The sequence below is a fragment of the Semicossyphus pulcher genome, unplaced genomic scaffold, assembly GCF_022749685.1.
Source record: "Semicossyphus pulcher isolate SPU_LCO1_2020_fin unplaced genomic scaffold, fSemPul1.0.p SCAF_22, whole genome shotgun sequence".
Lineage (NCBI taxonomy): Eukaryota > Metazoa > Chordata > Actinopteri > Labriformes > Labridae > Semicossyphus > Semicossyphus pulcher.
The window spans coordinates 1,536,451-1,556,611 of record NW_027211696.1 but is presented as its reverse complement, the minus strand read 5'-3'; positions in this window follow the sequence as shown (position 1 = coordinate 1,556,611).

Here is a 20,161-nt window from a genome sequence, read left to right as displayed (position 1 = left end):
GACTTGTACTCGTATAGTATCAAATCAAATCAAATCAAATTTTATTTGTATAGCGCCAAATCATAACCAGGGTTATCTCGAGACACTTTACAGAAAGAGCAGGTCTAGACCGACTCTTTGTTAAGTTATTTAAAGAGAGGCCCAACATCAATCCACCATGAGTAGCACTTAGCAATTCGGCACAGTAGTACTGCAGTATCTTCTACTATTTTTGCTACAATTGTTTTTGTACCTTGACAAACTGGATCAATACACTAGTATCTAGTAAAGTGAGATACAATTGATGGTAAGTAAATAGGATTACTATAATTTGGCTGATGTAAACTTTAATCTAATGCCTAGAGTTGGAGTGTTATCTTGTGTCAAACCCTGCAGGAGAGTGAATTGTTTCGCCATTACCATAGCTCTACACTGGGGGGAGCACTGACGTATCTAGAGCGATCCTTTGTATTCATCAAAGCAACTGAACTTGCAAAAGTTCAACACTAGATGCCACTCAAACACATATCAGCGGATATTTCCTGTTTGAAAAGGAAACTTGCGGTCAGAAATAATCTTTAATACAAATGAAGATTTGAGCTAAAATAAAACAGCAAATGGAAGGTTGAAATTAGACAGTTTAGGAAATACATATACAAATAAATTATCTATAAATGAATATATACTGGTGGAGACATGCAATGTTTTTTTTTCTTCCAAATCCTCTGTCAGATTAAAAAAAAAACATTGTTTTAATTGATTATCTATAAATGTTTGCTAATCTACACCTCACTGTCAGGATCAGCTCTCTATTGTGTATTCTGATCCTTCAGTCTCTGTGTGTCTCTCTCTAAATCACTTTTTTTGCTCAAAGGCTACACACCAGAGATTGACAACAACTACACACATTCTTAATTGGTTTAAAATGTCAAAGCTGGAAGATTTATAAAAAAGTGAGTCAGAAGAAACAAGTAAATGGGGGAAATTGAAAGAATATAAGAAACAAAAAACTTAGTAAATAAGGTTTTCCATGGCTACATGTAATCTTCTTTTTCTTACCTAAAGTAAAAAGCTACTTCTACAACCAGCTACTTCTGGAGAAATATTGGAATCTGTGACAGACAGCCTCGTCATTAGATATTTTTGAGCCCCCCCTGCATTTGCACATGACTCCACTAGATGGAGACATGTCCTTCCACAAACATTTCCACTACAATTATCCTTCAAAGCCAACAACTTTCCTTCTGTCTCAGCCCTTTGCCACCAGTTGTCACCCTAGTTTTGAAAATACTTAATTAATTTGCACCACACATTATTCAGAGGTTCTAATTAACACTACAACTGTTAGAGTTTACATGTGTTCAATTTTTATTTTTGTGACCATATTGGTTTTAGTTTTGATTACAAGTGAACAGCATAACCATACTGACACTTTCATGTGTGAAGGTATTATAATGCAACGACTTAATCCAGGGTCCAGGTCACATCTCCCTTATGAAAAGGGCTCATCTTGTGAAAGCTTCAATCTGGATGCAGAAAGCATACAGCTTTGTTCAATGCATATCAATAAACAAAAAAGGAAACAATAAACTTTATAGATGAGTCATATCCTATTATGGCTTGACTTGATAGTTTGTGGACTAATGTTATAGGGTTAATTTAGTATTATTAGATGAACTTGTTACAAGTGGTTTACACCTTTGATCTTCTAGTATTTTACCAGTGTCTTCTTCATCCAGAAATGTACAGAAAGATGGATATGGAGGACTGTGCAGAGAAGTAGGGCAACAGAAACAACTTGTGGGGCAGGATTTAAACCCACGTCTTCTTTTCCATATATTTATCACTGTTACAAAAAACAAAAAAACAATACAAGGACAGATGATGAAACCTGGTCTGGGAAACATAATGCTTTGCTGCTCGGGGATATTGTGTCAAGGCTGATGTCAATAATTTTGACACACAAACAGAATATATGAGTATTATTTAGGGGGGGGGGGGGGGTTGCTTTTGTTTTTTTCTGTCAAGCGTTCACCTTTGGATGAACTCCCAAAAGTGAAGGCAGAATAGAAGTGAGAAGAAGGTGGAAGAAGAAGGTAACAGAATAGAGGAAGGATGAGGAGGAGAAAGCAAGACTCAGCTTCATGTATATCATCCGTATTGTTCTCCTAATGCTGCTTATATGCATAAACACACAGATATATCAAAGCTGCTGGGGCAGCATCTTACACACACACACACGCACACACACACACACACACACACACACACACACGAAGAGAACCACTTGCACATTCTTCATTGTTCTTGTCTTAGTCTGTCCCTCGCATAGATCGTTTTTAATGCGCCATAATCCCCCTCTTCCCCCTGAACACATAAAAGAGATATCCTTCTTTCTGTTTAAGTGGTTCTGACGGCCACCAACTCATCCCAAACACACGCGCACACATAGAAATAAACATGCAGAACCCCCAGCTCATCAACATGCAGTTATTCCTTTGGCGTTGGATTGCAGGCTGTTAATTGGCTGCCAAGCAGTATGTGTGTGTGTGTGTGTGTGTGTGTGTGAGTCTGTACTGCAGAGACAGGGTTGCTTAGAAATTCCTGTCACGTCTCCGAGCCTCGATTAAGACGTTGCTCCAGTTTCGAACAGACAGACATGTGGGGAGGAGGGGAAGAGAGGTAGAGCGGGGGAGAGGATGCAGCAGTGGGGTGGGGGGGGTTGGGAGATGAGAGAACGCCAGAGGAGTGGGAAGAGAGAAAGAGAGGTGATGAGGCAGGATCCAGCAAGGGAGGAAAAAAGTGAAGGGTGAGAGTAAAGTGGAATGCTGCAGTGTCTCTGTGTGAACGACCTGGAACTGATAACTCTCCTGCACTGCCATCCTTATCAGCAGTATAGAGTTGCAAAAGAAGAGATCAGTAGCAGTTCTAGTAGCAAGTAGTTCTAGTAGCAAGATTTGTTTTCTGCATAGACAATGTTTGCTACTGCCATCGACGAACTTCAAAAGAAAGGTATGAAATTCTTCGAGTTGGATCTTCAGTGCAAAAAGTGCCTGAGTAAGAAAATATCTTGTTAAAGGTCAAATGTGACAGTTGTGGCCATTTCAGGTTAAAATTTGTATGATGACCCCAGATCTCGTAATAAAGTGTTGCTTTACTTTTGACCGCTAACTGTTCCCCCTATGGTCTGTGCAATGTTTCCTACTGACAGCCAATGTACGTTTCTTTTAACCATGACTGCAGTCATTCACTTACTCGAAGTAGAGAATCAGCTGGAACGCTAAAATTGTGTCATATTCAATCATCAGTTTAGCATGTTAGAGCAGTCTAGGAGAGGTTGACAAAGAAAAGGTCAGCAGAGTAGTGAAAAAACTGTGAAAAACATAGAGAACACAGTGAAAAACACATGGAGCTTGGTATGACGACAGAACAATAAAAAACAAGTGAGCAAAACTACTCCACGAAAAAGACACACAGACAAACACACATGGTTACAGGGAGAGAGTAAGGTGTTAATTTGAAGGCTACAGATTCTGAACTATTGTTTCATGCCCTAATGAAGTCATGAGAGGCACCCTAGCCTAATCAGCACACACAAACGCACGCACGCATGCACGCACACACACACACACACACACACACACACACACACACAGACACAGACAGACCTCACAGCTGTCTGTCAGACACAGACAGCAGGCATGTTGCTCTTTTCCAGCTGCAGCATCCAAATGGCTTATTTTGACTTGTTGTTGACAAGTCAACAACAGTATAAATATTTTGATTTCAAGCAGAAAGTCTTTATTATTCACGCGCTGTCAGACGGTTACAGCAGCAAATTGCTTAGTTGTTGTAGACATAAACAAGACTACATTCCTCTTGCCCCTGAGCTAACACTCACTGGCATGAGGTCAACGTTGGCACGCTATCGCAATTACTTAACCAATGACATGAAAACTGGCCATTAGTACAGAATTAAATGAGAGAAATCAAGTACTATTATCTTACCTATTGGCCTCATTTATTACCATTTCTGTTTTCCCTTCACCACTTTAAGGTCAGAGATCAGGGTTAATTAAAGAAGCCGCTATCTCTGCTCTTTTGTGAATGTATTTGTTATTTTCTCTGACCTTGTTGACCTTAATTCTGTCTTATTTCCTATGACACAAAAGCAAATGTGACCCTGTGCTTTTGTGTACTCTCTCCTTCTCCCTCTCTCTCTTCCTCTGTGTGTTAGGGTTTGTGAACATGAAGGTCTGTGTTTTAAGTGATCTGAAGGTGCTATCACGTTTGTTTGATGGAGCATAATTAAATAGGTAATAGAAACCAGCCTGCTCTCATCACTATTGATCAATTTATTTGCAGCACTCCCCCCCACACACATGCACGCACGCACGCACACGCACGCACACACACACACACACACACACACACACACACACACACACACACACACGAATACCCCAAAGCCCCTGGTCTCTAAGAGGAGATGCTTGATTCTCCCACACCAGCTATCAACAACCTTTCATGTTTTAGAGGGGTTGTTTAACCTAATCCACATTTGGCCCCATCCTTCAGTACCATGCCCAAATATTCTTCAGCGCAGCACTCCAAATCCATACACTGAGACATTAATTGAAATATGTTTGTATTTCATTGTGTTTAAGCATGTTTCAAATCCGAAACCACAAAAAAGATCAGAATACTTCTCTAAATTAAAGACTTTTACTCCAAATGAGACTATAAAATAATCCTAATAATGAGATTATTTCTGACAGTATTCTTCAACAAAGCTGATTTTACCATTTTTACAAGCTGCTCTTGATGGCTTTGAACAAATGTCTTGGCGAGAGCAGACACAACTCACAAGTGCTCTATGGATGAAGTAAATCAGAAACACATACTGATTGGAAGCAGCCTGTCAAATTTATTGTCAGTGATGATTGTTGGGTTGTTGGCTTTTCTGAACCATTTGGGACTTGATGATCATTGCTGTTATTCATTTAAGATGATTTCAGATTAATAAGAAGATTTTCAATTACATGAAATTACTTTATGTCCATACAACTATTACTATTACTATTTATATCTTCAAAATATTTTGCATGCGTCATCTTTTTCAACGGAAAAATAAAGCCCCTGCTGTTTGCCTTTTCAAAGTACATCATATAATTTAACACAAGAGTCATTAATTGCAACATGGTTCTCTGCTCCATGTGCACCTTTGTTCTCTACATGTCTGTGCCTTTGTTCTCCCTAATGTTTTGTTTGTCCATGTATCTGTATGACAATGATTAGCTGTGATGGATGATAGTGACCCAGTAATTGTGACAAGGACACAACGTTAACATTGAAGCAGGGACAATGGCAGTGCAGCTGCATGGCCACTGCATTATTCAGAGAGGACGGATGGATGAAGAAATGGGGAAGGGAAGAAAATGGTGAGTGGGAATAAGAGGGGGCAGGAAGGAAGGATGAGATGCAGGGGGGAAAGTGGGGATGGGAGTGGGGCTATGTATGGAGCGATTTATGGATAGAAATAGAGATGACTGTACAGGACAGATGGATGATTGTAATGAAGTAGTGATGCATGGGGGTTGGGTGGTGGGGTTGGATAGGATTTTGAGTGAAATAACAAAGAAAGGTGAAGTGGATGTGCCTGCAAAAGTGGTGTGGTATGTAAGTGGTGGCTGTATGATTTTGGAGCCATTATCCAAAGCGTTAAAAATATAAAGTTAAATGTGTCAATAATCAATATTACTAGATTGAGGAAAATTATTTTTGTAAATATGTAAATGCAGGCTTACGGTACTTTCTGTAATTTAAGTATTTGCTAATCCTTATCCCAGCTAGCAGGGAACGTTTCCATTGGCAACATTGGCTAACATTAAGTTCTAATTACATTTGAAAGAAAACATTTTAATATAATATTCAAAGAACGTTTTGAGGATGTTTCTCATTTCAAATAGAGTTCTTGTAAAATTAAAACTTAAACTAAGACATAACGTTTTAACTGCAACATTCTGAAGATATTTTCAGGATGTTAGTACGGCCTGAACTATCAGAAGGTGATTTATAAAATGTTCCTGAAATGTGATTTGAACATTCTCACTGCAACTTTCCGAAAACGTTCTCAGAGAACGTTCTCCTACTATTAAAAGGAACATTCTGGGAACCAAATAAAAACTTCCCGCTCAAAACATTACCAGAACATTGCATGTAACATTCTCAGAACGGTCTTAGAACAAAACATTTCCAGCTGGGATGTTAATAAAATCTTCTTACACATTTGTAAAGAAATCACATCTATTTAGAGGATACAAAAACTGTACACCATATATGTTTAACTGGTATAACTAAACCAAACAGAATCAGCCAAAGCTTAGAGATTTACTTTAGTGGGAGGATTTGACAAAATAAATACATATTTATGGCTATTCTACAAAATAAAGGGGTACAATACAATATTTTATAATGCAAATATTGTAATTTATATAATGTTGATATTGTATGCTATCAGTTGCTATGGAAGTATATTTATATTTATTTTATATTCTTATTTTGTCTCATTCTCAGATTCTCAAATTGGAATACAAATCTTCACTGCAATGAACAATAGGTACTGTAGGAACTTATTATTTCACTAATTCTCTTATTATTAGCCAATGTGCAAATGCACACCACCCAGCCTCCTCCCTCACTACCAAAAGAAAAATTGATGCCAAAGCTGATCTGTATTCTGCACTGGCTTCAAAAAACAGAAAGATGAACTGTGCCCCCTGGACTGTTTTCCTTACCCTTGAGCAGTATCTGTTCACTCAATTTCTGTGGTGTCATTTAAAGTTAGTGTATAATATCTTGTTTACATTTGTCTGGGCTTTTATTTCAGGTTTTTAAATGGTTAGAACGTACGTATTTGTGCTATTATAGACAAGTTTTTGTTGATACACGATTAGGCCAAATAGGTCACCTGTTTTGGTATGATAGTTCCTGTATTTGGTCCTATCATGGTCTATTTAAAATTTTGCTCTATGTTAAAATTTGTTCCATCTTGCCTTTGGTGTCAGCAAGCTGATAAAATATGCATGGTTTGGACTTTTCACCTTTCCGATTTTTATTCCTTGTATAAATCAAAGGAAAATGGAGCCTTTTATGGTTGGAGCTCATCCATGTTTGATGTGCAGCCAGGAGGGAGACCTAGATAATAGAAGCTATCAGAGACATACAGCACTCTGTGTGTATGTGTGTGCCCAAGCGTGTGTATTTCACTGCATGTGTGTCCTCTTTTGGATTCTGTTTCATTCCAAGCATTAATGGACTTGAATGTATTACAAAATACACTTTCAAAAGGTCTGACACCGAGCTAAATGGGTTCATACACACACATGTTCATATACACACACACATATGCCTGTATTTAACAATCCCATGAAAAATTTGAAAGCAAGAAAATGAGACAGAAACACCCACTGTATCAATAGAGGTTAAGCAGTAGAATTTATTTTACCTCAGACAGATGTTAAAAAGCAGAAACACATTCAAATTTTGTGCTCTCTTAATCTTATGCATCATTCATTCAGTCCTTAATCATTCAGACAAATCCATCCATTCAAAGTGATTCACACATTCATTGATTTTTCTGTCAAGCAGAGAAGAAAATAGTTCTAAGGGAATATCAGGTCCAAACGTAAAGTGATCAAAGAGCAGCAGAGTGATGCATCACCAGCTGTATCTGATAACTGATCTACTGCTGGCATGATCCTTATAGAAACTTCATTCATATTCATTTTTTTGCATTTTGCTGTGCCTTTGGAAGCTCATTTTTACTGTGGGTCAAAAAACGAGTTATTACACACTGTAGTGAGTGCTGCAAATAAAGCAAAAGTCAGACCATGCAACTGTTTCTTTGAGTCAAGATTAATTCATGTTAAAAGAGCATAAATACAATTTTATTTACCTCCACTGAAATACTAATGGCAGGTAATGAGATATGGAAATTTAAAAAGGAATTTAGACATTCGCCTTCAACATTGAAAGCATTAGCATGGTTTGATAGCACAAGGGGTACATTATATGATATGAGATAACTGCTCCTAAAAGTCTCTGCTTATTTTATATATAAGATGAGACAAAAACTTGGGCCTCAGTTATTTAAGTGACAAACTCCGTATGCCCAACCTTCTACAGAGATTCACTGTTTTTCTGTTGCACCACACTGTACATTGGCAAATAAAAATACATGATGATGTATTATACATTAGTGACACTGAGCAAGGGACTGGAACAAGTGAACCACCCACAAAGGGACAGTGACTGGGAAGAAACGTTGTTACATGCTCAAATTATATACAAATCCACACACACTCAAAACCTTTAATTGAAATGCAATATTCAGGTGATGCATTGCAGTCATTAGTACAGAGCACAGTTGATATTAAGACAAATGGGATTAGTCCGTGGGCCAGGACCCAAAATTTGGGGGGAATAATTCTCATAGTGATTTTAGGCAAGGTATAAATCCCTAGTGCTAAAAAATATGTGATAGCGTTGCAGTGGTGGTAGCTTTCTGGTGTTATCACTCGATTTATAAGCCAATGCCAAAGCACACTTTTCAAAACTATACAAAAACAGAAAAAAATCATTCTACTTCAAACTGCTGGTTCTCTCTCATTATTAACCCTTTCTCTTCGAATGAGTGTTCAGATGATGTTCTGAATTAGAGAAAAAAGAGTCCTAAGGAATTGTATGAAGGGAAAGTTTGGAAATTAATCTATGGGAGAACTGCTCAAACCATGCCCATTTTGAACTCTAACTTCTCTTTCATATTTTAAGCTAGAAACTCCATTCAAACCACAGCTGACTATTTCAGGGGACACAGGGGATTCGCTCTGGTTTGAAGGGGGCGTGGCATATACCTGTCACGGGGAAGGGCCTGCGTTTTTGGGCAAGGCTTGTTTTTGGGGGCGTGGATTAAACTTGTCACGGGGGTGTGGCTTCATCCTGTCACAGGGGTGGGGCTTGTTTTTCAGGGGTGTGGCCTATATCGGTCAAAGGGGCGGGGCTTGGTTTGGGGGCGTGGCTTACACCTGTCACAGGGGCGGGCTTGTTTTTCAGGGGCGTGGCTTGCACCTGTCACGGGGGCGTAGCCTAAATAAGTCACAGGGGCGGGGCTTGTTTTTTCGAGGCGTGGCTTCATTATGTCACAGAGGTGTGGCCTGTATCATCACGGGGGTGTGGCTTGTTCGGGGGCGTGGCCTCTAGCTGTCACAGGGGTGGGGCTTGTTTTTTGGGGCGTGGCTTCATTATGTCACAGAAGCGTGGCCTGTATTGTCACGGGGGTGTGGCTTGTTCGGGGGCGTGGCTACCTTTGATGGGGCTTGTTTTTTGGGGGGGCGTGGCTTACACCTTTCATGGGGGTGTGGCCGCTAGCTGTCACAGGGGTGGGGCTTGTTTTTGGGGGCGTTTTCAGTGTGTTCAGAGTGTGGCCTATATCGGTCACAGGGGGCGTGGCCTATATTGTTACGGAGGCATGGCTTGCACCTGGCACGGGGCGGGGCTTGTATTTTGGGCGGGGCGTGGCTTCATCCTGTCATGGGGGCGTGGTCTATATCGGGGACGTGGCTTACACCTTGTCACAGGGGCTGGGCTTGTTTTTTGGGGAGCGTGGCTTGCGCCTGTCACGGAGGCGGGGCTTTTTTGGGGGGCCCGTGGCCTATATCGTAACAGGGGTGTGGCTTACATGTGTCACAGGGCGGTGCTCGTTTTTGGGGGCGTGACTTATATTGGTTTCGGGGACGTGGCCTACCTATATCATCATGGAGGTGTGGCTTGCACCTGTGACAGGGGCGGGGCTTGTTTTGGGGGCGGAGCATGTATGGGCCATGGCCTATATCATCACGAGAGCGTGGGTTGTTTTGGAGGGGCGTGGCTTCATTCTGTCACGGGGGTGTGGCCTCTAGCTGTCACAGGGGTGGGGCTTGTTTTTGGGGGCATGGCTTCATCATGTCACAGAGGCGTGGCCTGTATCGTCACGGGGGTGTGGCTTGTTCGGGGTGTGGCTTCCTTTGATGGGGCTTGTTTTTGGGGGGCGTGGCCTATATCAGTCACGGGGCAGGGCTTGTTTTTTGGAGGCGTGGCTTCATTCTGTCACGGGGGCGTGGCCTCTAGCTGTCACAGGGGTGGGGCTTGTTTTTGGGGGCGTTTTCAGGGGTGTGGCCTATATTGGTCACAGGGGGCGTGGCCTTTATTGTTACGGAGGCGTGGCTTGCACCTGTCACGGGGCGGGGATGTTTTTTGGGCGGGGCGTGGCTTCATCCTGTCATGGGGGCGTGGTCTATATCGGGGACGTGGCTTACACCTTGTCACAGGGGCGGGGCTTGTTTTTTGGGGGGCCGGGCTTGTTTTGGGGGGCGGGGCTTCATCCTGTCACGGGGCGTGGCCTATAGCTGTCGAGGGGTTTGTTTTGGGGTGTGGCTTGCATCTGTCACAGGGGGCGTGGCATATATCGTCACAGAGGCGTGGTTTGCACCTGTGACGGGACGGGGCTTCATCCTGTCAGGGAGGTGGGGCTTTTTGGGGGGGCCGTGGCCTATATTGGTTTCGGGGACGTGGCCTATCTATATCATCATGGAGGCGTGGCTTGCACCTGTGACGGGGCGGGGCTTGTTTTGGGGGCGGAGCATGTATGGGCCATGGCCTATATCATCACGAGAGCGGGGGTTGTTTTGGGGGGGCGTGGCTTACATTGTCACGGGTTGCGTGGCTTGTCTATGAATTAATTGTATTCCCTGTCTATCACCTCACAATTTTACAGAAACACATCATAACAAATTGTTTTATTCATTTACAGAATGGTTGTTCACTTCGAGACTCGAACCCCGCTCTACCAGGGGTCCGTTTCACAAAGCAGGTTCAACAAACTCTGAGTCTAACCCTGAACTCTGAGTTGATCTACTCTGAGATAGGAAACTCTGAGTTTTCGGTTCCAGAACAGCTGATCAGAGTTAATTCAATCAACTGATCCTCATGCGGACGTTCAGCGAATATGAGCATGTTTTTAGAAAAATAAAGTACCATGGCTGCAGCTGCAAAGGAGTTTGAACTGGTCTATTTATTTAATACTTAATCACGACCGGAAGCTAAAATTTATATTAATTTAGGAGCAATCCAGCGGGAGAAAAAAACGTGGAAACACTTCAATCATATTTTAAATATGAAATTAATGAAATATCATTCAGTGGCTGTTTTAATGTGCATTAGCTTTATCCCTAACATGATGCTGACTTCACATACATTAAAATTCATGTTGATTAAACTGAATTGTGTTAGTTTAAAAAAAAAAAATCCAATAACTTATGGGGTCTTATTTGAGTGCTCTCGGCAGTGGTGGTGGAAAATCTAAAAATGATGACTTTGACACAGATTTGTCTTTTGATTTTTTTTATCATAATTATAAAAGACTTTTGCAAAGGGGTCAGAGCAGCACAGAGACGCAACTTTTCTTCTTTTTTAATTCGGTAACCGCTCAAACACACGCGTGAGACGGGCTGAATGAATGAGGAAGTCGAATGAGGGTTTTATATTCTAGAGGGAGGAGACAGAGCGAAACTCTGAGTTTCCTGAAGAAAACCTGCTCGCGACCAGGTTACGTTCACAGACACAGTTACCATAGTAACCAACTCAGACTTAAAGTTACCTCTCTTTCTGAAACGGCAAACCCGAGGTTTCCCTCATTTCAGGGTTAACAAACTCGGGGTTTTCAGTAAGCCCGCTTTCTGAAACGGACCCCGTTTCACAAAGCAGGTTTATTGAAAACTCTGAGCTGGAGCTGAGCGTCTCTGTTGGTCATTTACTATAGACAACTTTAAAACATGAGCAAAGAATTCACACAACTTTTGTTGAGACACGGCTCCTGATCAACTGATAGCTTTGCTAAAGTAACTGTTGCTAATTATAGTTTCCGCTAGCGGTTCTTTATGATTACTCTGTCCGGCTTGGCGTCAAATTGTTTAAAGGGAAGATAAATATGTAAAAGGTTATTACAGTGAAAAGCAACACTGCTGCTGCAAATAAGGCAAGAGAGGAACGCTGCAAAAAAAAAGAAGGGATAATGTAACATATAGTAACATGTATAACATATAGTACCTCTTACACACTAACAATGATACACATGATTTCACTTGTATACAGGATCCACAGATACATGAACCTCATGAATGAAATGCGAGGAAATAACTTTATTTGGCTAAATATAATTTAAATGAATTAATACATTTGATTTAATCTGTGATAAATACCTACACATTAATCAATTCGATCATCTGCCAGGGGGCTCTTATATTAATCACTAACTGAATGCATAGACTATTACTATTATTACAAGCTACTTACTGCACGGTTTAATTCTGTGTCTTTACATGTGTAAAGTTTCGGGTCGAAAACTTTCCATATCCACATAACCTCAGCTGCGAATCTATATTAACCGCGAAAGATATATATAAGATAGATAGATTTTACATGTCAGGTTAGTTATTTGTGGAAAAAAGGATTGAAGTTTTAAAAAAGATTTAAGATTTAAACAGCATGGAAAGACTTTGTTGTGCTGCTTGATTTAATCTTTTTTAATTTAAAGTTGACTACCAAGTGGACATTTCTTCAACAGACATTACTTGTAACAGTTTTTCTGTCTTTTGTAGATGCATCATTTAATTGTTACAGGTGGCAAGGTGCAATACAGCCAACATCAACCTCAGCTGCTTCCTTGTCTGACCCTGGTCTACCACCATCTACCCCTGTCCTACTGTCTTATCCACCCCAGGCTCCTCATCCTCAGTCCAACCGAGCTAAACCATTGCACTGCACACTATTTTTAAATGTTTGACTTGCACAAAATTGAAATAAAAACTTGAATGACAAAAAAAGCCAAATATTGAATGATTTTGATGAGTAAGAATATAAAATTAAATTGCACAATGTAAGCTAAAACAACAATAATGGTAAATATAAGTTTAACTATATACAGATATTTCAGCCAATAGTGCAGTACAGTCTAATTGTGTGTACACACCATAAGAGGTAAAATATGACAACATATTGTCAAATGATAAGTTGGTTGATTATATATATTAATATGTCATAACAGTGAAGAGGCTTATAAGCCTAGTTTTAGGAAAAATTGTGGCTTGAGCTAACGGCTCGAACTGATAGGGCTCGGGAGAAACAAAGTGCTCTTCAGGGGACTCTGGCGGTGAGAAGTCCTCTACCTCAAAGTAGCCCTCTGTGGCATATGTACCTTGTGACTCTGTGTCGTTCTCCATTTTTCTCTGGCCAGGGGAGGGGACGTCACTGAGCTACCGGACACAACTCTTAACATTAACATAATGGTCAAACTTTATATATAAAGCTCCTGTGAGGAGCGAGGAAGTAAACGGACTGAAATTAATATTGATGACTCCTAATGAGCTACAAACGCAAACAAGAGCATCAGCGACAAGACAGTTAACTTTGCGCTGCCAAATCAGCGTTTTTTCTTTATTGTAAATGGCAAAGATTAACAGTGAATGTTCAAAGAAAACAGGATAAGAAACGTAACTGACCATGATCCATTTGTAACAAGCTCATCTCAAACACTTCATTGTACATTCACATATGTACTTACATATGTACTGCTGATTACTGAAAAATGTATGGCACACAGACACTATGCAGGATAATTCCAGCTCTCAGGGGTAATGTCAAAATAATTATCAGAGCAGACAGCTCAGTGGGCAGGCAGACACCTCTTCATTATGGAGCAAGGTTGAGGGGGCTAACAATCTCTAATGTGGCAGTACACGCCATATGAGGTTTGATGTGAAACTCTCCAAATCCTTTTCACCTTCATCCTTTGTTTTGCTCTTTATGCTCAATAGGGACCCCTCGTGGAATGTCTTCAAAGCTTTACATCATTTTAAATCTTTTACTTGATCACCAAATGACATCATAACAGTTACATCAGTTTTTTGGATATCAAGCATGTAAAGAGGCTGTTGGACTATTATTAAGATTCACAATTCTTTTAACAGATTTTAATGACATGACATATCTTACAGTTCAGAGCCGCTTCTGAACTGTACATTTGGACCAAGTTTTAAAAAAAAAGAAGGTAAGGGTTTAAGTTGTTGGTTGACAAAGAATAACATCTACAAGGTGGTAAAAAATGATGAAAAAGTCATTAAACTCTGACTAAATGCATTCTAGAGAGGAACTCTTTGTGTGTGTTCTGTGTGTGAGCAATTATAGACGTTATAAATATATTACGTCTCTGTTTTTTCAGGGTATCTCACCTTGACTGACCTTGGACACACATGCATGGATGCACATACACACATATACGCGCGCACACACACATACACACGCAGACACACACAAAGCTATTGCACCAAAGGGACCTCACATTAGGGACATTTCTGCTCATATGATTGACTGCTTCGAATAAAGGACCTTGGAAAAACATCTGGGCAAGTGACAAATATGTCCCTCTGGCTGCCTTTGTATGATGAAGGAGACAGATACTGTTGGCTAGAGAGAGAGAGCGAGAGAGAGCCAACGTGTGTTGAGTTATCTCTGGAGCTACACAAAGACCTGTCAGACTACCGCAGTCAAGGTTTGTGTGTGTATGTGTGTGTGTGTGTGTGTGTGTGTGTGTGTGTGTGTGTGCTTAACAGTGTGTCCTTGCCAGCCACTTGACATCACACAGCCCTCTCATGGCAGGCTTCTTGGATCAGTAGCAGAATGGATAAGGCTATTTACCAGCAGCCTATTTGGTCGGGGTCAGACCTCCTGTAACAGTTTATTGGGTGTTGAGGGTGGCCGCAACATGGAGGCAAGCAGCATTATCTGATAATATGCACCTTGAGCTCTCATCTGTGTGTCAAATTATTTAAAAACATACATTTTGACAACTAGGAGGCCTGGACCTGGACATATAAGGATAAAAATATTTTCTGATTAAGGAAATTATTATTTGAAACAGTGATAACACAATCTCCTAAAACTTGCCCATAGCAAGTTTTTTCGTCAAGTGAACTGTTTTGACTTCATTTTCTTTATTTTGATTTTATGCTTTAGTAAACTTGCTATATAAACAATATTGCTTCGATTTAGCAATATTTCAGTTTTTGTAGTGAATGCAAATATTAAATTGATGTGTTTAATTAAGATAAATAGATATTAGATATTCCTTGCTAGGAAAACCAATACGAGTGTGAGGGGCTAATCATTTCCTTGCAAGTTTCAGCGTTATTAGAATGCTAGTTTAAGTCCTCTTCAAAATAGCATTGCCATTTGAAACACCTAGCCAACTTGAAAAAATGCCCCAGCACCAGCTTTTGACTGCAATGTACCTCCTGCACCCCCTTTCTTTGAGACACTTCAGATAACGTTTTTTCCTAAGACAAGCAAAATTGCATAAAATGTCACAATGTCACAGCCCATCTAAACAGAACACAGAAACAGGTATAGACGTAGATACATAGACAGTACAAACACATACAGACAGAAAACAAAAAATCATATACCCACACGTGCCAACATTCTGACATTCTAACACAGAAACCAATAGATTCATAGACACCCACACATTCACAACTGAACTGACAGCTAAGGTCCTGATGAAGGTCATTCGTAATGATTAAAGAGGCATCTCTGCAATGATTTTCAAATGACCCTGGGGAAGCCTGGACCACTGACACCTCCTCAATAGAAAATTACTTTAACGTGCCCTGGGATACCTGACTTTAGACTGACGGTCTAATAGACAACCAGACAGTTAAGAGTGGCAGACAGGGACAGAGATGTAAAGGGAAACAGAAAACCAGACAGGAAGACCTAATAGAGTCGCAGATGGAATTGCATGCAGATATTGAGATGTGCTAGAATGAAGCAGTCAGGCAGAAGGAGCTGGTTAAAACAGGGAGAGGCAGAGAGCAAGAAGGCAGGTAGGTGAAGACATGCACATATACAGAGAGATAGCCTGACTGGCTCACAGCAAGACACCTATCCATCCATCCAAGAACAATCCCAGTCAGCACCAATGGGAAATAGCCCAAGTTAAATCCCAACACACACACACACACACACACACGCACACACACACACACACACACACACACACACCTACACACACACACACACACACACACACACACACACACCCTGTGGCTCTTTTCTTTAATCCGCTGATACAGAGGTTTCGGTAATAGCCAAACTGATGGTGTGATGGCTAATTTCACCTTCATGCACTTTATGTGTGTGTGAGAGTAGTAATCACCTTGAGCCATGAAGGTGGTGGCTTTCTCTCCAGAGATCAGCTAGGTTTGATTTGAGATCATAACAAACACACACAAACAGTTGTTTGGGGCTGATATTTTTATAAAAACTACTGTAGAACTGTAAGACCATTACCTTCACACAAAAAATGAATAGGTGTGTTAGGGAGTGCTTTATGTATGTATGCAAAGGGGAATAAGCAATTTTTTTTTAATATTCTACAAAAACTGTCATGAGGATTTAAGGAAGACATACCCCACCATGAGCATTCCGTACGTTTTTTGGTAAATTAAATCAGATTTTTGTTAAAATCCTAGTTTTTCGCAATGCTTTCACATATTTGGCTCTTTTGTAAGAGAGCAATCACACAATAACAGCTTACTGCTGACATCAGCAGCTAATTCATCTGACAGACACATTGTTGCCAGGCCTTGCATCATTAGGTTTTAAAATCTCATGAATTTTACACAACCTCACAGCTCATTATCGCTATAACCCAGCGATGAACTGTTTTCCACTGCATCATTTTGTCAGGTATGACGCATCGTTGACAATAACTAGCACAAATAACTTTTAAATAACCAAGCAGATAGGCAGCAATGCTACTTCGTATGACTTACTTCATTTAGAAAGTACTTAAATCGCTTCCTAGATTATAAAAATGCATGCTCCTATATTAATCAATCCTTCTTAGCTTCTTCATCTTCGTCTTCATCCAATCAAAGAGAAAAACTGCTAACTGGCTACCTTGAAAAATCAAGTCTTAGCCAATAAACTCTGTCTAATTGCATTGTGGGAAACATCTTTCAGCAATTACATCTTCTTAAAAAAAAGCAAATTACATGGAAGCCAACAAGGGATATAAAGACTGAAAAAGATTACAACTCATAACAAAGTAAATTAAAATCAGGTTTACATGCTTTAGTTTGATTAACTAGGGAAAATGAACAGCAATAACAGTATGAAGCTAAAATGCAGACAGCTTCATTTATAAAGTGTTTCAGTAACAATTGAAATATGTCCCATCACTGCTAAAACTGTCACTGAAAGACTTTATATTACTGAACTTTGCAACTTTCAATAAGGTTAAGTTAGAACGTGCATGGATTTGTCAATGAGGACATTAATAAACACAATTAAGAATTTACAGCCATGCCAGCAGCTCTTTAAGGCTGTGCATGGGCAGAGCATTGGTTTGAGCTAAATGCAAACAATGACAATGCTAATATGCTAAAGTTTAGCAGGTAAAGTGATCATCATGTTTGCAACATTTGCCAATTAACACAGCATAAAGTGCAAATGAGGCCGAAGGGAATTCTGTTTATTTTTCAGCTTATTTGTCGTAAATGAAAGTATTGGAAAAGTTCACTTTTTGACCTGGCGATGGGGCTAAATGGCAAGTAAAGGTATCTCTAGTTATATCCTAATTTATGATTGGAATATGAATGTCTGAATCAAAAACAATGGCAATCAATCTGATCATTCAAGTAGGTACTAGATTTTCAAAGTTATATAACATTATTAAAAGATTCTTCTAATGATTGCATTGTGTCATGCAGTTGAACTGGCTGTAAAGGAATCAGACAGTAAAATGGAATTCAAGAGCTGATTTTTAAAATGTTTTATTTCAAAAATAAAGAATTTGATACACTACAAAAACATCAACACAAACATAATACACGACAGTCTCAAAGACAACCAATAGCACAACAATTGCTAAGTATCTTTAGTGTGCTTCTGAAGAATCACAAAACAGTTATTCAGTTGTTTTAAACTTTATGTGTGACTTACTGGTAACATGATCATTGTCTTTGACCTGGGGGAACTTCTTCCCCAATATCAAATGTGTCATGGCCAAGTAAATGTACCTATCTCATCCTGAGAAGTTTAATATACATTTGTGAACAGGGTGGGTTATTTGTAACAGAAGTATGTTCCCCACTTTTAACTTACTTATCACTCAAACACTGTAGTCTTCAATACCATTTTACCAGTTTTGAATATTTCAATATTATATTTATATATTATTTAAAAAACAGATTATTTCCCAACAATGAGTTTGTCAGTGGGACAACATATTACAATACCCTCAAGCCTTATTGGCGTAGATGTTAGCTAGAGATGTGAAATCTGCTCAAGCTATTTCCACAATTTCTTATTGTCTGGAACGGATGATTCAATTGAATGAAATTCATGCTTTTTTTCTTTTGCAATTATTTTTGCTATGAACATCATGTATTGCTTTTGTACATTTGCTAAAAATCAGTCAAACCTCCTATCCGAAGTTTTATACACTTATGGAACTCCAATGTGTACAAATGCAAAAACTTGTTCAGGAAATTTGTGTACATTGGTTTGAAAAAATATATAACCCTCTTTTAAAGTCAATTCCAAACACCAAAGTTGTTGCTTCAGATATGAAATCAATGTGTTGTGCAATAAAAAAAATAAGAAAATCATCTCCTGCACTTCACTGAATGGTTGATGGAGTCTGAGCTGACACTCAAAAAATGTAGTCTATGCTGGTGTGCTTTATTTGCTACTTTGTTTCTTTCTACTAAATGATAATTGCATTTTAAGAGATGGCCAGGATTAAATTGTGCGACTGTGAAAGTGCTGATATTAAATAATATGAATTACTGACGATATTTAGCACAGCAACACCTAACAATACTGACGACAAATCAATACTTGTTTTCACACCTTTGTACTCAGTAATGCTGAATACAACAAACACTCAGATAAAATGTCAGGCTGAAGTTTGATGACATCAAGGGCTCGTGCTGTAAACCTTGTAAAAAAAAATCATATCATACGCTCACAGTCCTAATAGATTTCTGTCAACCCTGTGCTTACATTCTGAGGGTGTATCGCTGTGCCGTACACAAGAAAATGGTGCTTTATATCAATGCTGCTTTAGATTTCCATATATATCTTTCCTTTGTTTTATAATATTACCAATGCTTTCTGTTTTCTGTTAACACCATGAAAAGCATTGAGAATAAGTAATGTCATTAGCATTAGGGAACATAGCAATTATATAAATTGTTTAGTAAGTAATTAAGAAAGTCTTTTACACTCAAAATCAGCCATCTGTAGACAGTGTTAGTCAAATAAAAAAGCAAAAAAAAAAAAAATCTTAAAGTGCAAATTAAATTAGTTCCAACATACACATTGTCTGACATTCTTCTTATTGCCTGTAGATATTGTTGGCAAATAGTAAATACATTGGGGCAGAAATCGGGCAGAGCATTTTGGTGGGGGAGGAAATAATGGTGCTTGAAAGACGAGAGGCACTTTAAAGGGTGTACTATTCACCAATTGTTCATGCTCCACGCACAGATTTTCGGTTGAAACTCAAGTTGAAATGGTCAGTTGTAAAAAGCCAATTCAAGAAAATTTGGGTGGGATCAAAACATTGAAATGTCATCAAAGGCCGATGGTTTATATGATGAAATAAACTTTAACTGAAACGTTGCTGGATATTTACCCAGCTCTTCTTTTCTTTTACTGTACATACCTTATATTGTCTTATATAAAAGGTGCACCACATTATTTATGCATTTCCCAACTTAAATAAATATCTGCATAGCCACAATTGTCGACATAAGGTATATCTCTTTTACTCCCATAGAGTTGGTTGCATTTTTAAACAGACCTGCCTGAATAAAAAACGACACTGGCTTATAAAAGCAACAAGACCACAAGTCTAGAGTTGCTAATTGGCTACTGTTCTTCACCATTGAAAATACAATATAGTATTTTAATGTATAAGCTGAAGCAAAACCTCCAAAGTGATAAATTAGACCACAGAAACTATGCAAATGTTTAACTTTCAAGCAAACTTTCACTTTGGTAGAACATTTCGACTTTT